General features: G+C 40.4%; 1 pseudogene; it reads right to left on the minus strand.

The window, feature by feature from the left end:
* Positions 1-6,735: 6,735 nt before the first annotated feature.
* On the minus strand, positions 6,736-8,001 carry LOC112859498 (large ribosomal subunit protein uL3 pseudogene; annotated as a pseudogene).
* Between the last annotated feature and the right edge of the window lie 11,519 nt (positions 8,002-19,520).

The following is a 19,520-nucleotide window of genomic DNA, read 5'->3' on the forward strand; positions in this document are numbered from 1 at the left end:
CCCCAGTTACCCTATTGTCACCCTGTTTGTTGCATTTATAGCATTTACACTGCACTGTTACTGTTTTGCTGATATCTTTGTTTACTGTGTATTTAGGCACATCCTAGATGATGGGTAAATATTCTTCAGTGTAGACTCTTTTTTAATGACACTACTGGTTGCAAGGACTGTTCTTTTTCCCACCAGGTCTTTAGATGCCAGGTCTGCAAAATGCTATATGAGAAGAGGACCACTCCCCCTGGTTGATTCTTGCATGCTTATCACATCAACTCCAAAGGGCTAAATTTTTGAGAACCTCTCAGCCCCCTTCTCTTCTCAGCTGGCAGCTAACCCCCTCCCTTACCCTTCTGCTGCCTCCTGTCTTCCACTCTAGATCTGCCCTCTGACTAAATCAGCCTGGTGGTCCTTGGCTGCCTTGTTCACCTCATTTCCCCTGGATTGCTTTTCAAACTCTTCTCAAACTCTTGACTTGCCCATGTGGAGTAATGATTTGAATGGTAATTCTCCTTTTCCATTGGCCATGTGATCTTGGTCAGACCTCTCTGAACCTCAGTTTCTTCATCTGTAAAATGTAGATATTAAGAATACCACCACAGGTAGTATCTCCTAGTTGGACTTCATAAATGACAGCCATCATTGTTGTTTTTGTTATTAATTTCTTTCAGGCTTCACCTCTTTGGCTTATCGCCAATAATTATTAACAATTACTGATAATTTGAAAATAACCAGAATCATGTTGCATTTGTATGTTTTACTCTTGAGTTAGATTTAAGCTCTTTGGAAAGAAGTCTTCTGTTACTGCTTTAGGTATACTGCTGTGGGCACCGTGTACCTAAAGCAGTGGTTGCCTGTGACGGAATTAATCCACAACGCTTGATGTTTCATCCAGAGAAAGTGCAAAGTGTATCTTCTGCCTATCTGTGGATATTCTGCTTTTGCTGTCTGTGTAGTATAATGTAGGTGCCTCTTCTATATTTGAGGCCTTCCAGAAGCTTTCCCCAGTAAAGCTTTTAATAAAGGGAGAAACCGTTTACATGTCTACTTTCTATAGGATTTTTTCCCAATTTTTAAATTATTTAACTATTTTTAATTTCAAATTGTGTTTACAGTTTCAAAGCCTAATGCACGGGGACAATAGATGACCCTGTAACCTGGAAACAAGATGGCCTTCAGAGAACTAAACTGGGATCAGCAAATCTGTAGAGTAGATGATAGAATTAATCCAGCCTAGATGATGATCAGTGAATATAAAGTTGAAAGCATTAGGGAACAGTCAGATTTTGATCAAGGGGCAAGCAGGGAAGAGGAGTTGAAAGCTGTTACCTAATCAATTATTTTACCCACTAACAAAAAAAGAATGTGTTAATTAAGAACTGGCAAGAGGTGGTGTATATGGAATCCTAAAGAAAGAAAAAAGTAAGATTTGAGGCACAGTTAATAAAGTATTCTTTTGGAAGGAGATAGTCAAGAGATACAAAACTGATCACGCAGGAATTATAGACACACTCCATACGTGGGTCAGAATAGCTTTGAAATTTACATGGTCGACATAAACTACCCCCAAGATCACCCATCTCTCTTGCTCTCAAAGCAACCTAGGAACGTTCTGAGGATTAATTCAGCCTCCATTAACTCATATGCTCTCTAGAAAATTACCTTCCTTCATTGGAAATTTACACTGAGACTTAACCGTAAGTTCCTTACAGGGACAGATCCAGAATTTGTGAGGGACAGATCCAGAATTGTAAACATTTTTAGAATTAGGGGGGCTCTTTTTGAGAAAAAAAAATATAAAATGGCAAATATGAAATTGCTTCCAGGGCATTAAAAGGGACCAGTGCAATACATACCTGAAACTTTACCTTAGTCAGCATCAAAATAAAGGCATTGAAGTTGGATTAGTGCAGGTTCTGAGTGCCCATCAGCTCTGAGCACAGTCCTTCAAAGCTGAGAGCCAGACCCAGGGAGCCCCTCAGCAGCACCCCTCTTACTCTCTCCCACAGAACTCATAGTCTTAATAATAAAAATTACAACAAAGGAGTCAAACTCCATACTGCTTCTTAAAAGGATTTTGGCACTTTAACTTATGACCCTTTCTACCTATATTATCATCCTGTTGAAAGATATAGAAACTCTCTCCCATTTCTTACCTCTTCCCAGATTTTGTCTAGTTTTCTGTATTCCAAATACATAGCAATGTTACATAAAGTATAAAAAGAGAAATCTGTAAGGATATATTACTGTGCCCAAGACAAAATTTAAATGTCTGTGGGCCAAAAATGAGAAGAAAACTTAGAGCAGTGAGCATGATAAAGCTGTGGCCTGACACATTCTAGGTCTGCTACTAAGCAGGTCAGGCCAGGACTGTGATTCTTATATGGTAACAGAGAATAAGGATGGCCCCCCATCTGAGGTAGTGGGGAAGTATTAGATTTTCAGCTTTTAAAGCCTTAGGCTGGAATAGGGCTCCAATGTTCTTGAGAGGAGGCTAACAAAATCTGTAGTCTAGAGCCATAGTTTATACTAAGATGTATACCTAGAAAGCAAGAGGTCACAGACACAGTCCAGAGACTAGGAATTGAGCCATGTTCAATTTGGTCCAAAACCTATTAGGTGGGATTGAGCAAGGCGGTGAATGATGTGGGTGCACTAGTAGATTCCTGGTGGCCCAGCTTGGGTGTCAGAGCCTAAGCAAGTGAAGAGTGTGTCCATGTGAAGGAGCTGTCTGGCATGCGGATGGTGAAGAGGGCATCCACAGGGATGGAGGTAGTTGTGTCAGCCATAGAGGAATCATTACATTGATTGACAAGTAAGAAAATATTAAGGATAATGGTGTTGGGCTGGAATTGAAGATTGGGGTGTGAACTCATGGTTTTCAATAGACAGACAAAAGAGAAAGAGAGGGAGCGAGATATTCAAATTCAAATATGTATATTCCTAGCTTTGTCCCCTGAGAGGGTCTGGGAGCAGTGGCACTCCCAATAGCATTGCATGCATCTAGCATTCACATCTTGGTTTCTAAGTGTCCCTCTTCAGAGGTCCTTGGAGAATTGGTTGACTTCAGTACTGCTGTAGAGAAAGTACGAGATGAGTCTGGAACTTCTTGTACAGCCTGGAATAAAGAAGTGCTCAAATAATGGGGACACAGAGACCACCTTATAAGGACTTTTACTGGAAAAATCTAGGGCAATTTGAGAAAGAAAACGAATAATAATAGTAGCAGACTAAAATGGGGGCACCTGGGTGGCTCAATTGGTTAAACGTCTGACTTTGGCTCAGGTCATGATCTCATGGTACATGATCTCGAGCCCCGCATCGGGCCCTGTGCTGACAGCTCAGAGCCTGGAGCCTGCTTGGGATTCTGCATCTCCCTCTCTCTCTGCCCCTCTCCCCACCTCCTCAAAAATAAATAAAACATTAAAAAAAATTTGTAATGCATTGAATAAAGTACAAAACCATGAGTTCAAACATATATTTAAAAAGTAGTGATTAAGGGTGTGTGGGTGGCTCAGTTGGTTAAGCCTCCAACTTCAACTCAGGTCATAGTCTTTCGGTTTGTGAATTCAAGCTCTGCATTGGGCTCCACACTGACAGTGCAGGGCGGGCTTGGGGTTCTCTCCTCTGTCTCTGCTCCTCCCCTACTTGCACTCTCTCTCTCTCTCTCAAAATAAATAAATTAGCTTTAAAAAAAAGTAATGACTAAGTTAATAGTTTGATGAGGAGTGATACATAATATCAAAACCCCCTTACAAACTATTTATTAATTACAAAGGGGAAAAAAATAATTTCACAGTGCAGAAGCCAAGCAGATAGGAACTTAAGTGATCGAAGTTAATGTCACCGTAATGGTACAAATACAAATCACATGTCACTTGAATAGGATAAAATGAGAACACATCACCATCACTTCTGTGATATTCCTACCTACTCATGAAGATGAACCAGACAAACCCAAACTGAAGAACATTATGCAAAATGAATGGCCTGTAAACATTGAAAAGGTCATGCTTATGATAGGATAGTCAAGGAAAGACCAAGAACTGTTCCAGATAGAACAAAACTAAGGAGACATGATAACTAAATGTGGTGTCTGTTTTGCAAGATCTGAATTTAAGACTGCCTCTTTTTCTTACAAAGTGCATGCTTGCAATAATTGATGGAACTTGAATAGACCCTGAGAATTGTATTATAGTAAAGTATCAATATTAATTTCCTGATTTTAATGGTTATATTGTGGTTATATAGGAGAATGTCTTACTTGATAGGAAATACACGCTGAAGTGTTGGAGATTAATGGGGCATAATGCCAGCCATTTACTTATTCTCAAATGGGAAAGGAAAGAAGGTTTCTTATGCTGTACTTGTACATTTTCTCTGAGATTGAGATTATTTATATGTATATTTATTTATGTATTTCATTGCTTTTGTGTGTTTTGAATATCCATGTGCAGCCAAGTTCCCCCAAAGCAGATTTTAGTGGGACCTATCACTAGGGAGAGGTGATTACTTTTGACCTGCTGCAATGAGAAGAGCTTGTTTTTCTTCTTAATGACAATGCATAAAGTGCTCAAGAAGGTTGATGGGATGGATATCTTTGGCAGGTCACCATGCCCCAATCATAGAGGCTTAGCACTGCCACCCTAGTCAAACGCCATTCTACAGTATTTTCTAGAAGCAGGCATGCAAATGATGACATAATGAGGGACACCAGTGATGCCTTCTTCCTCTGGAACTTTGTCATAGGCCTTGCAAATCATGTGATCAGAAGAGCTAATGATTTTAATTATTTAGTGTCAGTCCTACTAGGCATTCTTGTTTGGTTTCTCTTTTATTTAACAGACTTTTATTGAGCCCTACTATGTTACAGGTCCTGTACTAATCTTACAAATACAAAGACAAAAAAAAGGCCCCCACAGTTTCCACTGTGAACAAAAGAGGGGGTCAGACGAGGAAGCAGATATTTACTCTCTAAAGAAGGAGTGGGACACAGAGACTGACTGTCTCTTAGGAAGGCTTCACAAAGGAAGAGTGTATGAGCTTGGAATTAAAGGATAAGGTTACTCAAACTCACAACCTCAAGGTCAAGAGTTGCATGCTCTACCAACTGAGCTCACCAGGCACCCCCAGATTTGTTGTTTTGATTGATTGCATTGGCAGCATAGCACGGTGGAGGACAGACAGGAAGACTGTGAGCATGGAGGCGGTTACAGAGAAAGGCATGAACTCAGGCAGTGGCAGAGGAGAGGAAGAGGAGGTGGTTTTTGACTGATATAGAGTAACTTGTTTCAATAGTGCTTGATGACCAAATGGTAGAGGGACAAAGGCAGGATGAGCAGGGGGACTGAAGGGAAGGGAAGACATCTGGTTTGACTCCTTCAACCAATGCTCTGGTAGTGCTGCTCACCAAAACCATTCAGGAAGAGGAGGCATTTTGTGTGGAAAGATGTTAGGTGTGAGGTGTCTCATGGGGCAACCAATGGGGAATTCCAGTAAATAAGTATATACATGTCTAAGTGTGGAACTCAGATTGCATATCATTTAAGCAATAATTTTCTATATGCAAATAATTTTTTGGAAGTGAGTATTTCACGCCAGAAAATTGAAAATGTTGAGACACCCAAGGTATTTTTGCTGTGGGCTTGTGTTGGAAATTATGATCATCATGGATCACTTTGCATTGTTGGTTCAAAGCTACGAACAAACAATAAAGCTGGACAATACTGATACTATAATCCCACAGGATTGGAGAGACCCTAACACGAGACTAATTTTTCAGTGGAAACAGAACTAAGATGAATTACAGAATTCTCTGCTCCTTAGGCAACTGGGGTAATCTCAGTCCACCCCCCCCCATTTTATTGTGTCCAGAAAAGTTCCTAAATTTGTCCAAGATAACCCAATTAACTAGAATTTTGACTTGTAAGTATTTTGTCCTCTCAAAAGGGAGAAAGTGAGCATGTGTTTTGGAAGTCTAAATTTAATGCTAGAGGTAGGGAATGGGGGTTTGCATAAACCTCATAAATATCTTCTCTAGCAACTCCATCACCTCCCATGAGCCTGATGGGTGGGACATGGTAACTGATACAGTAAACTGGAGGGTGAGAGTTGATTGGCATTGACATGACCCACAGTTTTACTGAGCAAACAATATGTGAAAAGTGGCCCCACCAGAAAACACACATGGGTTGCATAAGGAAGAGGAACCACCAGAGGATTCATGGAAGCCTAGAACACCATGCAAAGCCTGAAGCTAACTGGGAACTTGCAGCTGCTCCCAGGCCAGCCGGGCAAGGAGCTGTGAGGAATGAAGCTATTCTTTTTGGCAAAGAATACACTGTATCCTGTAAAGTCTCAGAAGCAGGGATGCAAACAACAACTGGAGTTTCCAGGAGTTCCATTCAGCTGGAAAGTACAGTGAGTACACAGAATCCAAAATGATTTCCATAGGTTGCGCTTAACATTAAAATTAAGTAATTTTTGAAAACCACACTAAGAGTAACAACAGCAAAACAAACTGTTCAAGTGCAGATGAGAAAGATGTGGTCAGCTAGGAGCATGTATATAAAAGACTCAGGAGTTTTGATGATCTCAGTATGAGTGAGCCATGCACAATGAAGGAGCTGAATCTGGATTTGGGCTACATTCAGAGTATTCTGGTATTCAGGATGCAGGAGGTGACAGTTCTTTCCCACAGTATGTTGATAAAAAAGAGGATTCTATCCCCCGCCTCCCCACCACTGGAAAATAATTTTTATTGAGATTCCACCAGTTGCACAATCAGCTGCTGACGTTAAGCTCTTTCTTCCTTTGTAATTTGGTCTTTCTTAAGTGGTCCTGTGAAAGCTGTATTTTCCACCGCCGTCTGGAATCAGCCATGACCAAGCTTGGAGGTGGTGTCAATGAATTTACAGTCAGTCTTCTCCAAGGTCCGCCATTTAGTCTGCACCAACAAGGACTCGTGGAGAGTAAGCACTGGCTTGGTTCCTACTGCACAGCCTTTCAGCGTGATGACATCATTGGTCACTTCACTGTAGTGGACAGAGCCACCCAGAGGGTTGATGCTCTTGTCAGACAGATCATAGTCGGTGGAAGCATTTTTCTTGATGAGCTTGCCATCCTACGTGAGGTAGCCCTGGCCAATCTTGTAGACCTTCTTGTTGATCTCAGTGCGGTGATGGTAACCTTTCTGCCCAGCCCGAGCCACAGAGAAGGCCATTTGAGTCGGATGCCATGCCCCAATACGGGCAACCTTACACAGCCTCCCATGGGTTTTGCAGGGTAGCTCATTGGTATGCCAGTGGCTGGTGACCTCTTTGTAGCCTTTGCCCTTTGTGATACCAATGACATTGATCATCTTATCCTGCCCAAACACTTGGTTCACAGGCATCTGCTGCTCTAGCGTCTCACGGGCCCAGGCCACCTTCTTGGCCACAGTGCCTCCATTCACCTGGATCTCCGTAAGGCGGGCCTTCTGGTGTAGAGGAAGCAGGTGCATCTGAGTGTGGGCGATGACACAGATCACCTTGGCAGTACTTCTTCCTGCTGTTGATGTCCTTCTCTAGCTGCTTCTTGCCATCATCTTCCTGCCACTTCTTTCAGTACTTGGTGAAGGCCTTTTTCTTAGACTTAGGCCAGTTCTTATAGAAGCACCTTTTGCATTCATCACTGATGTGTTCATGGCAATGATGGTCTTAAAGGCACAGAGGCCTCCAGGGGTCTCCACACAGTCCATGTTGCCCACAACCGCCATGGGTGGCGTCTCCACAATGGCCACAGCCTCCACAACATCCTTCTTTGTTCACCTTGGATCTTGGCCTGTGGACCTCTCATACTATGTGAGCCATGACAGCCTTGTATCCCAGGAAGGCAGGGAGGTGGCCAGGCTTGGAAGAGTCATCCTTGGGGAAGCTCTTCACCTTCCCAGTGGTTCTGGCTGCTACATTTCCAAGGCAGGAAGACCAAGGACCCATGCCTGGGAGCAGAGAAGTTCCTGTGAGACATTCCACCACCAGACGCTGACAATAGAGCAGGATTTGATGTTTAAATTAGATACATGGCTAATATTTACTAAATGCTTACTATATATCAGCTTCTGGGCTAAATGCTTCACACGATTCCCTCCACACAACAAGCCTTGGGTCCTGTGCTGTTAGTGCCTCCCTCCCACCCAGTGTGTGTAGATAAGGGCAGTATCATTCCGTGGGGTTGGACCTATGTGTAGTCTGGCTAGGGAAAGATCTGGCTCTGTGTGACCAAACTCTGAGCTGGGAACAGATTCCTGACAGTCCATTACTGAAAAAGAGCGGGCCTGAAGGATACAGGTTGCTGGGTTGAGAGGATTGAGGAAATCTAACACATGAGAAACTGCTGGAAGAACACTGTTCTACAAGAAAAAGAGTGGAGTGGTTGAAGTACCTGAGTCAGAGAAGAGGAATGAGATCATGCAGCACAGCCTGAGAAATCAGTTAGAATCAGCTACTCAGAAGAATGGCTCAATTTGTTGAGCATCCAACTCTCGATTTCGGCTCAGGTTGTGATCTCATGGTTCGTGGGTTTGAGCCCCACTGACGGTGCAGAGCCTGCTTGGGATTCTCTCTCTCTCCCTCGCTCTCTGCCCTTCTGTCCCCTTCAAAATAATAATAATAATAATAATAATAATAATAATAATAATAAGGGATGTAGATCAGTCTATTTAAAAATAAATGTTCTATATAAAATTATTATGGGTGTCCCAAAATGGAACTGGCTGCCATGTGAGGCACCAACTTCCCACCTCTTTAGGTATTCCAGCAGGAAGCAAATGCTCATCTAATGGGAAGAGGTCCAGGGACCCTCAACACAAAAGTAGATGAGGGTCTGGAATTACTCTTTTTTGCTGCTCTCACAGAGTACATTTTTTAAACCAGTGAAAATATATCTACATGACAGTATTCTGTAATCTGGCACTTTACCTAGTGAAGAGAAAAGCTCAGGTCAAGTCTGAAATAGCAGGAAATACTAATAGTAGTTGAATATAGGAAAATTCAATGATGGCAGAGAAAATGGAGTGCAAAAAAATTTAATGGTTCTTTTCAGAAGAAAACAGGAAGTTAACACCTGATTTATAGCATGTAAATGATGATCTTGTATTTCCATTGGTACTTTGGCAAAAATGCCTTGATAAAAATATTTTAAAAAATGATTTTATGACATTGTAAAATAGTTTCTTAAGAACGAAGTTAAATAAGGGACTTCTAGGGGCCCCTGGGTGGCTCAGTAGGTTCAGCATCCGACTTCGATTCAGGTCGTGATCTCACGGTTCATGGGTTTGAGCTCCACGTCCAGCTCTGTACTGAAAGCTCAGAGCCTGGAGCCTGCTCTGCATTCTGTGCCTTCTTCTCTCTCTGTCCCTCCCCCACTAGTACTCTGTCTCTCTCTCAAAAATAAACATTAAGAAAATTAAAAAAAAAAAAATAAGAGACTTGTACCAACTTCTTTTTAAAAGATTTAGCAGAGCCTTCATTTAATGATATATTAGGATAACATATAACATCACACAGATTCTAGAGCTGGCCTTTGGCTCTCTTTGCCTTACTAATCCTTGAGCAAACAAAAACCTCATGACTAGCGGTAGTATTTCCACTTCTCAGCAAACTTTCTTGAAAGAGCAGATATTGATAAGAACAGCACTTAACCATTTTACTGCCCATTGTAAATTAACAAAAGTAAATTAGCAATTAAAACTCAGCATTTGCAAAGTTGGCAAGCATTCTTTTTTTTTTTTTTTAATCTTTTTTGTCTTCTCCTAGAAGTCTGGTGGCAGAAAGGTAGTATTATTCTGATTATCAATGTGAACTAATAATGAAATTAATCAATCTTGAGTATTCTTTCATGTATACTTGTTTAGAAGTAAGAACAATTCTGTAAGTCATAAAGTTTTTTGTAATTCCAAGTTTGGTCTCAAAGCAAAGATAACCCTGCGGTCAAATTTGAGAAGAGTTAAGAGTTTGGTTCATAACTAGTCATCTCAAAAATTGAGAGTGAAATTTCAGTGTTCAACTCACTCAGAGATTGGTTGTGTAAACTCAAAACCAACGAAAGCATAAGAATATTTTGTCAAGTGCGGTGGTTTTAAAGACACGTCCACAGATTCTTTAAAACTCCTCCCTTCAAGGGGTGTAGTTTATTTTTCTTGCCTTGAATGTGGGCTAATGTTGGATACCCACTTTCTTTTTGGGTGAATAGCATTCATAGAACCAGATTGGGAGACCAGTCACTGGCACCATGAAACTAGCTCACTGTTGAATGGGGGACACTTTCTGGCTGTGGGATGGTGTCAGTAAAGGAGGAAATCATCCTCACAGTAGAGGGGGAAGTTCAGAGTGCAATGCTGGACACAGGGAGGTTCCAACCCAGACTGGAAGTCAGGAGAAGACTGCTGGAGGTGTTTACATGTGCTATCTCTGTGAATACACATCCCCATTCTTAATTTCTGACCCAGACCTGTCTTTTGATTCCACGCCCCAAAACCAATTGCCTCCTTGACTCTTCCACTTCAGTGTTTCATAAACACCTCAAACTTAACATGTTCAAAAAAAAGTTTTTGGAGTCTAAGCCTGCTCTTTACCCAAGCTTCCCTTTTCATAAAATGGCCCACTTAGGACTTTTGGCCAAGAACCTGGAGATAGCCTTTATTCCTTCCTTTCCAGAACATCCACATCCAAATCGCTGGCAGGTCATGCCAGTCCCCACTGTGAAATGTACCAGATCTATCCAACAATTTTTCTTCTCTTTTTCTAGTAGAGACATTGCCTTTGCTGCCACGGGGACGCAGAATGAGGAGCACCCTTGAGGGTCAGCACAAAGTCTGCTTGGGATAGACTGAGTGTGAGGAGAGAGACGAGAGTAGAGGTAGCCCAGTGAGAGTCATAATCCCCCCAAATGTATCTGGTTTAGAGATATAGATGCTTATTATGTACATACCTTAAAAAATATACAAGCTAATATATTTCATTAATTGTAATATTGACAAATGGTAGCCAGAAAATTATTATGCCAAGAATATTAATACTTACCTAAATTAATTGGGGATGTAAGAAAGCATAGTGGTTAAGAGGTGTGCTCTGTTGTCAACATCAGTAACAGTCCCATCTCTGCACTTACATAGCTGTGCACCCTGTGAAAGTTGCTCTGCCTTTTGGAGTATCAGTTTCTTTATCTGTCAAATCGTATTCTTCTACCTACTCATGGTGTTGTACAGAGTAAATGCGATGGTCTATGCAAGATGCTTATTAGCACATGCAAAGAGCTCCATGTTGTTAATTATCATCAACATCAGCATTGTCCTTCACTTCAAAAACATCTTCCTGTATGAGAGAAAGAAACTACTAGCTTCTTGGAGAAGAAACTACTCCATTATCTAAGAATTATGAGTTGCCTTTAAAGGTGATTCCAGCTCAGATATATAACATTCTGTCATGCAGGGCTAATTTAACTCAAATTTTTTTTTCTGATAACATTTTTTGATAAAACTTTTTTGGGGATGAGAACTGTAGGCATTCTGACTAAATTTACACAGATGTCCACAAAAGACTACAATTACCTCATAAGCCAAAATCACTCCCCACCCCCAAGTAGGATATTTGGATGAGCTGATGTTCCTAGCTTTAAGTATGCAGACCTCAGTAACAGCTGAGGCACAACCAAGAGCAAAAAAATGTAGTAGTAGAAAGATTAGACACCTGTTTGTGACAGTGGTCAAAGGCTTCTTTTTCATACATTTTGGGGACTGCATAAGTGGGGGAGCTGACCTGTGGTAAATGACGTGACCATGCGACTGGAATATTCTGTACCAAAGCAAATAAACTGTACAAACATCGGTGGTGGAGGCAACAGACGATACTCATTCTGAGAAGAGCTTCCCATTTTGTAGCTTTGTGCTGTCGGAACACTCTAGGAGTTATAATTAACTGCTAATGTTCTTCTTCGCTCCTTATTCTGTAGGGTATTCTACCCTTCGTCTCTTTCCTAGATCTTCTCCTTTAGATACAAACTCTCCTTTTCTTCTCCTGGGCAAAAAATAAACTAGATACCAGGAGGGAGTATGTATTTTATCAAGAAGACATATAACAGATTTGAAAATTAATTTTCTTATCAATTTTGTCCCAGACATTTTTCTGACCCTTGTAGAAATTTGAACGTTCATAAATATGACTGTCAGGAAATAGTTAAAAATTCCTCTCCATTTATTTAGGCAAGAAGAGTGGTTATCCAGTAAGTGGCAGCAAACAGCTTGTAGATTCATCTTTTCTGACTTCCTAACTCTAAGATTCTTATGAATGAAGCAGAATCACTGATAGAGCAAATGGAAATAAACTTGAAAGTAGAGGACGCATATGATGACTCTCCTAAGAAGCAAATATGAATCTGCCTCTGCGTCTTCTCCAAGAAGTTTTTCAGAGCAATAGAGTGTACTGATGCATGAGCACTCAAAGACACCATAAGGCATTTTCTGCATGACTTAATTCTTTTTCAGACATAAAGAACAGATTCTGATGATTTACTACTATCATTTTAAATTCAGAGCACTGCATTGCTAACATTGAGGAATTGCAGACTACTTGTTTAAAGGATAATGAAAAGTGAAAAATGCTATATGATTGTCATGGTCACTCTTAAGTCCCAAGATTTTTCAGAACAGTCCCAGTTTCAAAAATTCTACCTTGTTATCCTTTAATTACACTCCTTTTGGGGCGCCTGGGTAGCTCAGTTGGTTGAGTGTATGACTTCGGCTCAGGTCATGATCTCATGGTTCTTGCTTCAAGCCCCAAGTCAGGCTCTGTACTGACAGCTCAGAGCCGGGAGCCTGCTTCTTATTCTGTGTCTCCTGTCTCTCTGCCCCTCCCCCACTCATGCTCTGTCTCTCTCTCCCTCTCTCTCTCAAAAATAAATAAACATTAAAAAAGATATCTGTAATTACACTCCTTTTTATCAGTCAGACTGTGCATCAGATTTGGAAAATATGTTTTTAAAAGTTCATTGTTATTCTTAGTGCATTTAATAGTTTCCAGAATCAAAGAAATTGTTTTTAAAATATTACATAAATTTTGGGGCACCTGAGTCACTCACTTGGTTGAGTGTCCAGCTCTTGATTTACACTCAGGTCATGAACTTGCGGTTTGTGGGATCGAGCCCTGTGTCAGGCTCTGTGCTGACAGCCCAGAGCCTGCTTGGGATTCTCTCTCTCCCTCTCTCTCTGCCTCTTCCTCATTTGCATGCATGCACATGCACATGTGCTCTCTCACTCTCAAAATAAATACACTTTTAAAAATATATATAAATTAAAAAAATTATCTTAAGAAAAGTAAAATTCCATTCTTACACATTATGGGAAAGCAGCCTGAACAGCTTAGCTCTTGGGCATAGACTGATGATTACTTGAGCAATTTCCATATTATTGCAGTGGGACTTTATGATTGCCAATTCCATCAGCATAACATGCAGAGGCACAGAAGTATTTTTGAAGGGCATGTGAGAAGTAGCATTTTAGTGTAAGGCGGTTGCTGTTGCTGTTTCTTAGAATCTGAAAGAAACTCTTAAGGAAGTTCTGGAATGTACATGATACAAAGTTGCTAATCAGGAACAGTATGATACTTAGATTACTCTTGATTCTAATGGCCATGAGGTCACATGAAGAAAAAATGCCTTTAGATGAAAAAGGGTCAAAATTTTAATTTGAAATTCATACCTTGCTGAAAACTGATTTGGATTAAAAGTGAAGCTTCAGATAGTCTCTGTAGAGGTAGAAGTCATGAAACAATTTGAAAAATTTTATCAATTTCAAAATGCTTTTAAACTAATTTTATCAATTCCAAATGCTTTTGAAAAGAGGTGGTTTAGCATACAGAAATGCTACTTCCTTATTTATATTAAACTTACTAAAGAGTTCAAAGCTTATTAGGTGTATTCTGCAAGGATGGTCAATATTTTATTATATATTTTGCAAGTTATGGTGATATCATTTTGAGGATCATCCTTGTGTTTTTCAGTTATTGTTCAGAACTAATATTTACCTGTCATGAAGTACTTTGCATCATCACATATCTGTTATCTGGCGACTTAAACTCACTTTCCTATTTATTCTATATAAAGTGACTTGCACAAAACTTCTCCACTCCATTCATCCTTTTTCTGCCCTAAAGGCTGAGGGCTTATTACTATGACATGGTTTGTACACTGAAGAGGTCAAAGGTACCGGCTGATGAGCTGGAATGTTTTTCCCTTACCAGAACTTTTCCTTCCCTTCCAAGGCAATGGCAAGATTCAGAGACAATTCTGGGTGGGTTATCTGAAGTTTCACCCTTATTTATTTTAACAAAAATGCAATGCTCACCGTGGTAAAGTGGGAAGACCAGGGGTTATATTCATACAAATCAGGGTTTGAATTCTTGTTCTGTTGCTTACTGCTTATGAACTATATTCAAAGTAAGTCTAAGACTCAGTTTTGATATCAATGGTATGGGGACAGTACAAAGCTCATACGATTTTTCAAAGATAATATATATCTAAAGCAATGAGCTTTAGTATCTGGCTCATAGTAGGCTGTGAGTAAATGTTAGCTAATTTGGTTGAATAATAAATAATTATAAGTGGAAGAAGTACAACACAAAAGAGAATATTGAAGTAAGAAGGCGTCTTTTGTGCCTACATTGTATGCTATAGTAGCAAAAGTATGAGATTTAATGGCTAACCTGTCTTCATCAGATTTCCCAACCAACTGAACATTATTTTTCTGATCTGTGAAAATGAGCATGATTATATTGCCTCATGGAGTTATAGTAGTACAGTTAGGCTCATAGTGCGAATATTAGATCTTAGTTCCACTTGTCTTCCTTCTCCTTTGATACTCTTTTTATGGCATATTCTCCACCCACTCCTTTTTGGACAAAGACTAACCTATAATTTAATGTCACTCTCAAAACGTTTGAAGACTGAGAGAGAGAAACCAAACTTGAACCAACTTAGGTTTCCAGTGGGAGAAATCCATTTTTATTGACAATAACATACCTATATGACCCGTGGGTCTACACTCCTAGGCAGGGGAACTGAGGGCTTTAAAGTGAATGAGTCAGAGATGCCTACATGAGCTCAGTAAAAAGATACAGCTCTTCTGATTTGCTGACTGCAGCTCATTCATTCAACTGATATTTTATTTTTTTTTTAATTTTTTTTCAACGTTTTTATTTATTTTTGGGACAGAGAGAGACAGAGCATGAACGGGGGAGGGGCAGAGAGAGAGGGAGACACAGAATCGGAAACAGGCTCCAGGCTCTGAGCCATCAGCCCAGAGCCTGACGCGGGGCTCGAACTCACGGACCGCGAGATCGTGACCTGGCTGAAGTCAGACGCTTAACCGACTGCGCCACCCAGGCGCCCCACAACTGATATTTTATTAACTGCCTACTATGTACAGGCATCATACTAAGTGCTAGTCATATAACTATGAATAGAACAGCTCTCACCAAGAGAGGCATGTGAGACAAATTATTATAGCAATGTGATAAGTAGTATAACCCATTTATTTATTGGAGAGGCATTGCTGAGTTCCTGTGGAATACCAGGCACCCTTCTAGTGCTGTAGATAGTGTTTTTTCCTTTTTTCTTTTTTTTCAACTGGTTGAGGGCTGATCCAAAGAGGGCATGGAGCGAGGAGGCAACGGAAATGTAGAATGACTTACGCAAAGGGGAGATGGTGAGGGGGTTACCTAAAGATCCGTTGTAAAAGATTGAGATGAGAGACCCGTGGGGCGTCTAGATGGCTCAGTTAAGCGTTGGACTTCAGCTCAGGTCACAGTCTCGTGAGTTCAAGCCCCGTGTCCGGCTCTGTGCTGGCAACTCAGAGTCTGGAGCCTGCTTGAGATTCTGTGTCTCCCTCTCTCCGCCCCTCCTCTGCTCACGCGCTGGCTCTCTCTCTCAAAAATAAACTGAAAAAAAATGTTTTTTGAAGATTGAAATGAGACCTGTACTCTTTTTTATATTTAATGGTGCTATAAGCAGATAGTGTTCTTAAGCAGACAGTGGGACAAAGTAGTTGAAATTTGGGCTGTACATGATTTTTCTGGGCAACAATACGAACTGGGATGCATAACATTATTTACAAAAGTACCGTGCAACGTATTCCACAAGTTAATAGCTGTTGTGCTACCAGAGAGGATGCAGTGCTCACTGAGCTCTAAGTAGAGAATAATTATATAAATTTTGCACCTGTCAGGATGCCCTGGGAGCTCTAAAAGATGCACAGGTTTCCAAATGTAATAAGGTTAGACCCCTCTAGAGGGCCATCATATCAAAACTTGGAAGGACATGTGTATTTTCGAAAGTAATTTTTAGGTCAGAGAAAGAGATAATAGACGTGGCCTAAAGTGTTGATATGGCAAGAGCTCACTGTGTCTGTTTTGAGGACATCATCTAACCCATCTAACCCTGCTTCTTCAATAATTAATCATATTTCTGGGAGAGACTGAAAATCCCAGCGAATGTGTATGGCTACTTCCAGCCTAGAGAGGTCGGTTTACTTAGTGACAGGATTTATTGGATTTTAAAATGCTTTCCTTCTTGTAATTTTTCTGACCCAGAAATATGCTTTTTATTTCAGCAGCTCTCAAAACAGCTGAATAAATGACAGTTTCCAAACAATCACCGTTAACTGTAAATCAAAATGTTATGTTTCCTCAGTTAATGCTAAGATTCTTCAGTTTGTTTTCCTTCTCTCACCAGTGAAGTATAATCCACCACCAGAATGATGATTAAAGGCATTCTACCAAAAATATTTACTCCATTCTGTGGCAAACACTTGTCATTTCCAACTTCAGTACAACAGCCCTTGCTTAAGTGTCGTGGTGCTGCTACATGAAATAGAGGCATCTGGAATTTATTCTCTTATTCTCCTTCTAATTATAGCTTAATTTATCAACCACACATTTTTAAAATGGTTATTCTTAGTAGCATTCTCCATTACAAAACACACCAGAAGTATTCATTTCAAAATGATATTGTTTTTACTCTTCTGAGGGGTAGATATCACACTTGTTTCTGTATAATTTTTTTATGTATACTCAACTGTATAATTTCTCAAGTTTTCCAAAATTATCTCCCTACCCCCAAGTCTCCAACCTTAATAAAAATCTCACCCTCTCAGTGCCAGTCTCTCTGCTACATGGCAGACCTGGTCATGACCTTTAGAACTAGAGGTGACCTTGGAGATCATTAGTTCAGTGGTTGTCAAACTTTGCAGCATACATGACTGTCTTTGGGGTGCTCTACTCTGGGAGTAGAGTCTAGGAATGTACTTTTTTTTTCTTTAAAGCACCCCAGGGGTGCCTGGGTGGCTCAGTCCATTAAGCATCCCAACTTCTGCTTGGGTCATGATCTCACCTCTCTTGAGTTCAAGCCCCACATCTGGATCTCTGCTGTCAGTGCAGAGCCTGCTTCAGTTCCTGTCTCCCTCTCTCAATGCCCCTCCCCAGCTCGTGCTTTCTCTCTGTCTCAAAAATAAATAAAACATCAAAAGAAAATTTAAAAAAAAAGCACCCCAAGTAGTTGTGAGCCACACATCAAAAAATACCCTTAATTACTCTCAACTCTTCTATAGGTAAGGATGCGGAGGGTAGAAAGTATGGCTTGCCCAGGATCTTTGGTGATCTAATTAATGTAATTGTCATCAAAGTGTTTCCATAGCTGTTCTTGACATCCCTCTAACTTATATTCTAAAAGAACAGGGATCAAAACATGGTTGCCTTCTAATGAAAAGCTTCTATTCTTGCCTTAAGGGGTCAGGGTGGGGTTGGAAAGTTGTGAAAAAGCACATGCTATTGCTCTACAAAGTAATCAAATGTGGGCATCATCCAAAAGCAACAACCACAGGGGCTGACTCTTGATTTTGGTTCAGGTCATGATCTCACGTTCATGAGCTCGAGCCCTGTGTATGGCTGTGCACTCACTGCACAGAGTCTGCTTTGGATCCTCTGTATCCCTCTTTCTGGCCCTCCCCCACCCTTGTACACACTCTGTCTCTCTCTCAAAAATAAATAAACTTAAAAAAAATTTTTTTTAAAGCAATGACCATAAAAGTGTGTATAATATTTCCATGTGGCCCCTTTAACAGTATTTGGGGACAGAAAATAGACACTGAATGAATGAATGAGTACATGGTGAATACATGAATGAGTGGCCAGTGAGTCAGGATGGAAGACATTCAGGTAGAGTGGTGACATGTCTCAGAGTGCCTGAAAAGTCCCCATTGTGGTCACTAATAGTCAAAAACCTCTGTCAGGTAGCAGGAAGAGGAAGTCCTCTGTAGAATAGGATAAGCTTGTACAATTCTATTATTTTAGTAGTTTATTTTTTGTCCCTTGTAGATAGTTGAAAAGTATTGCAGATTTAAGTAGCTTAGGTATAGTATTGGGTTATAATTTAGAAGGTTTTATTTGGGTTATGTTTAGAAAAAAGTTTCTCTTTATTTTCTTACCTTCTTTGGGAGGTGGAGAGGTATTGGTGTGGGACTCTTTCACTCTTTTTAACTAGTTAACTTTTGCTGATGAAGAGGTTACTTCAGTGTGTTTGGCTTTTTAATCTATTCTGTTATTCATCTGTAGTTTTGCTTCTAGTCGAAATGGAAAGCAATTGTAGTTTGTCATCCTTTAATGCTGGGAGATGACAGGAAGCTGGGTTTTATTTGTTTTTCTCTTTGAAGTGATACAGCTGAGTGAGCAGACCTGTTTCATTTTAACCAGAAGTATTGCTTTACCTCATAGAAATAGCTACTTCATTGAGAACTGGTGGCCTGCTGGGCTTGACTTCTGCAAACTTATCAGAGGAGAAGATGGATAGGTAATGGACGTTTCCAGAAAATTATGGAAGAGCCACAGCAGTGACTCCAGAAATCCAGTTTGATTGCATATTTATAAAACAGAGCAGACCTAACCAAACCATGCTCTGTGAGCCATATGGGCCCAAGGCCTCCCTCACGTCTTTAATCCTAATTTACATTCTCTACAACTATAAATGAAAGAGACAACACTAACAAAAATAAAATAACCCCACAGAGGCTTTGTGAAGGCTGCTCCGGGCAGCACCATATCCTTTGAAACCACAGCCTCTATGCCATTGACAACCAAGAGAGGGACAAGGTCTGAGTAGAGCAGGGTGGAGGGAGCTGCTACAAAGTGGAGAGTACGGGCACAGAACTTACCACAGATTTGCATCTTTATGTAAAATCGTCTCATTTTTTATGTTGACTCTTTTTTTTTTTTCCCCATAAGGCTCCTGGACTGTAACTAAAACTACATTTCTAAATCCAAAGCCTTTGCTTTCTGGAGTGTAGCGTCTACTCCATTCTGTAAATAAATGAAATTCTGGGTCTCTTGCCAGATTTCCACATCAGCCTATAGAATACACTTATGAAAATAATTCTGATATAGAAATTGTAATGTTTAATTATCTGGAAAACAAAATTACAGGATATACACAGGATCTCCTGGGAA

Source organism: Puma concolor, chromosome F2 (genome assembly GCF_028749965.1).
Source record: "Puma concolor isolate L17-30 chromosome F2, mPumCon1.1.hap2, whole genome shotgun sequence".
Classification (NCBI taxonomy): domain Eukaryota; kingdom Metazoa; phylum Chordata; class Mammalia; order Carnivora; family Felidae; genus Puma; species Puma concolor.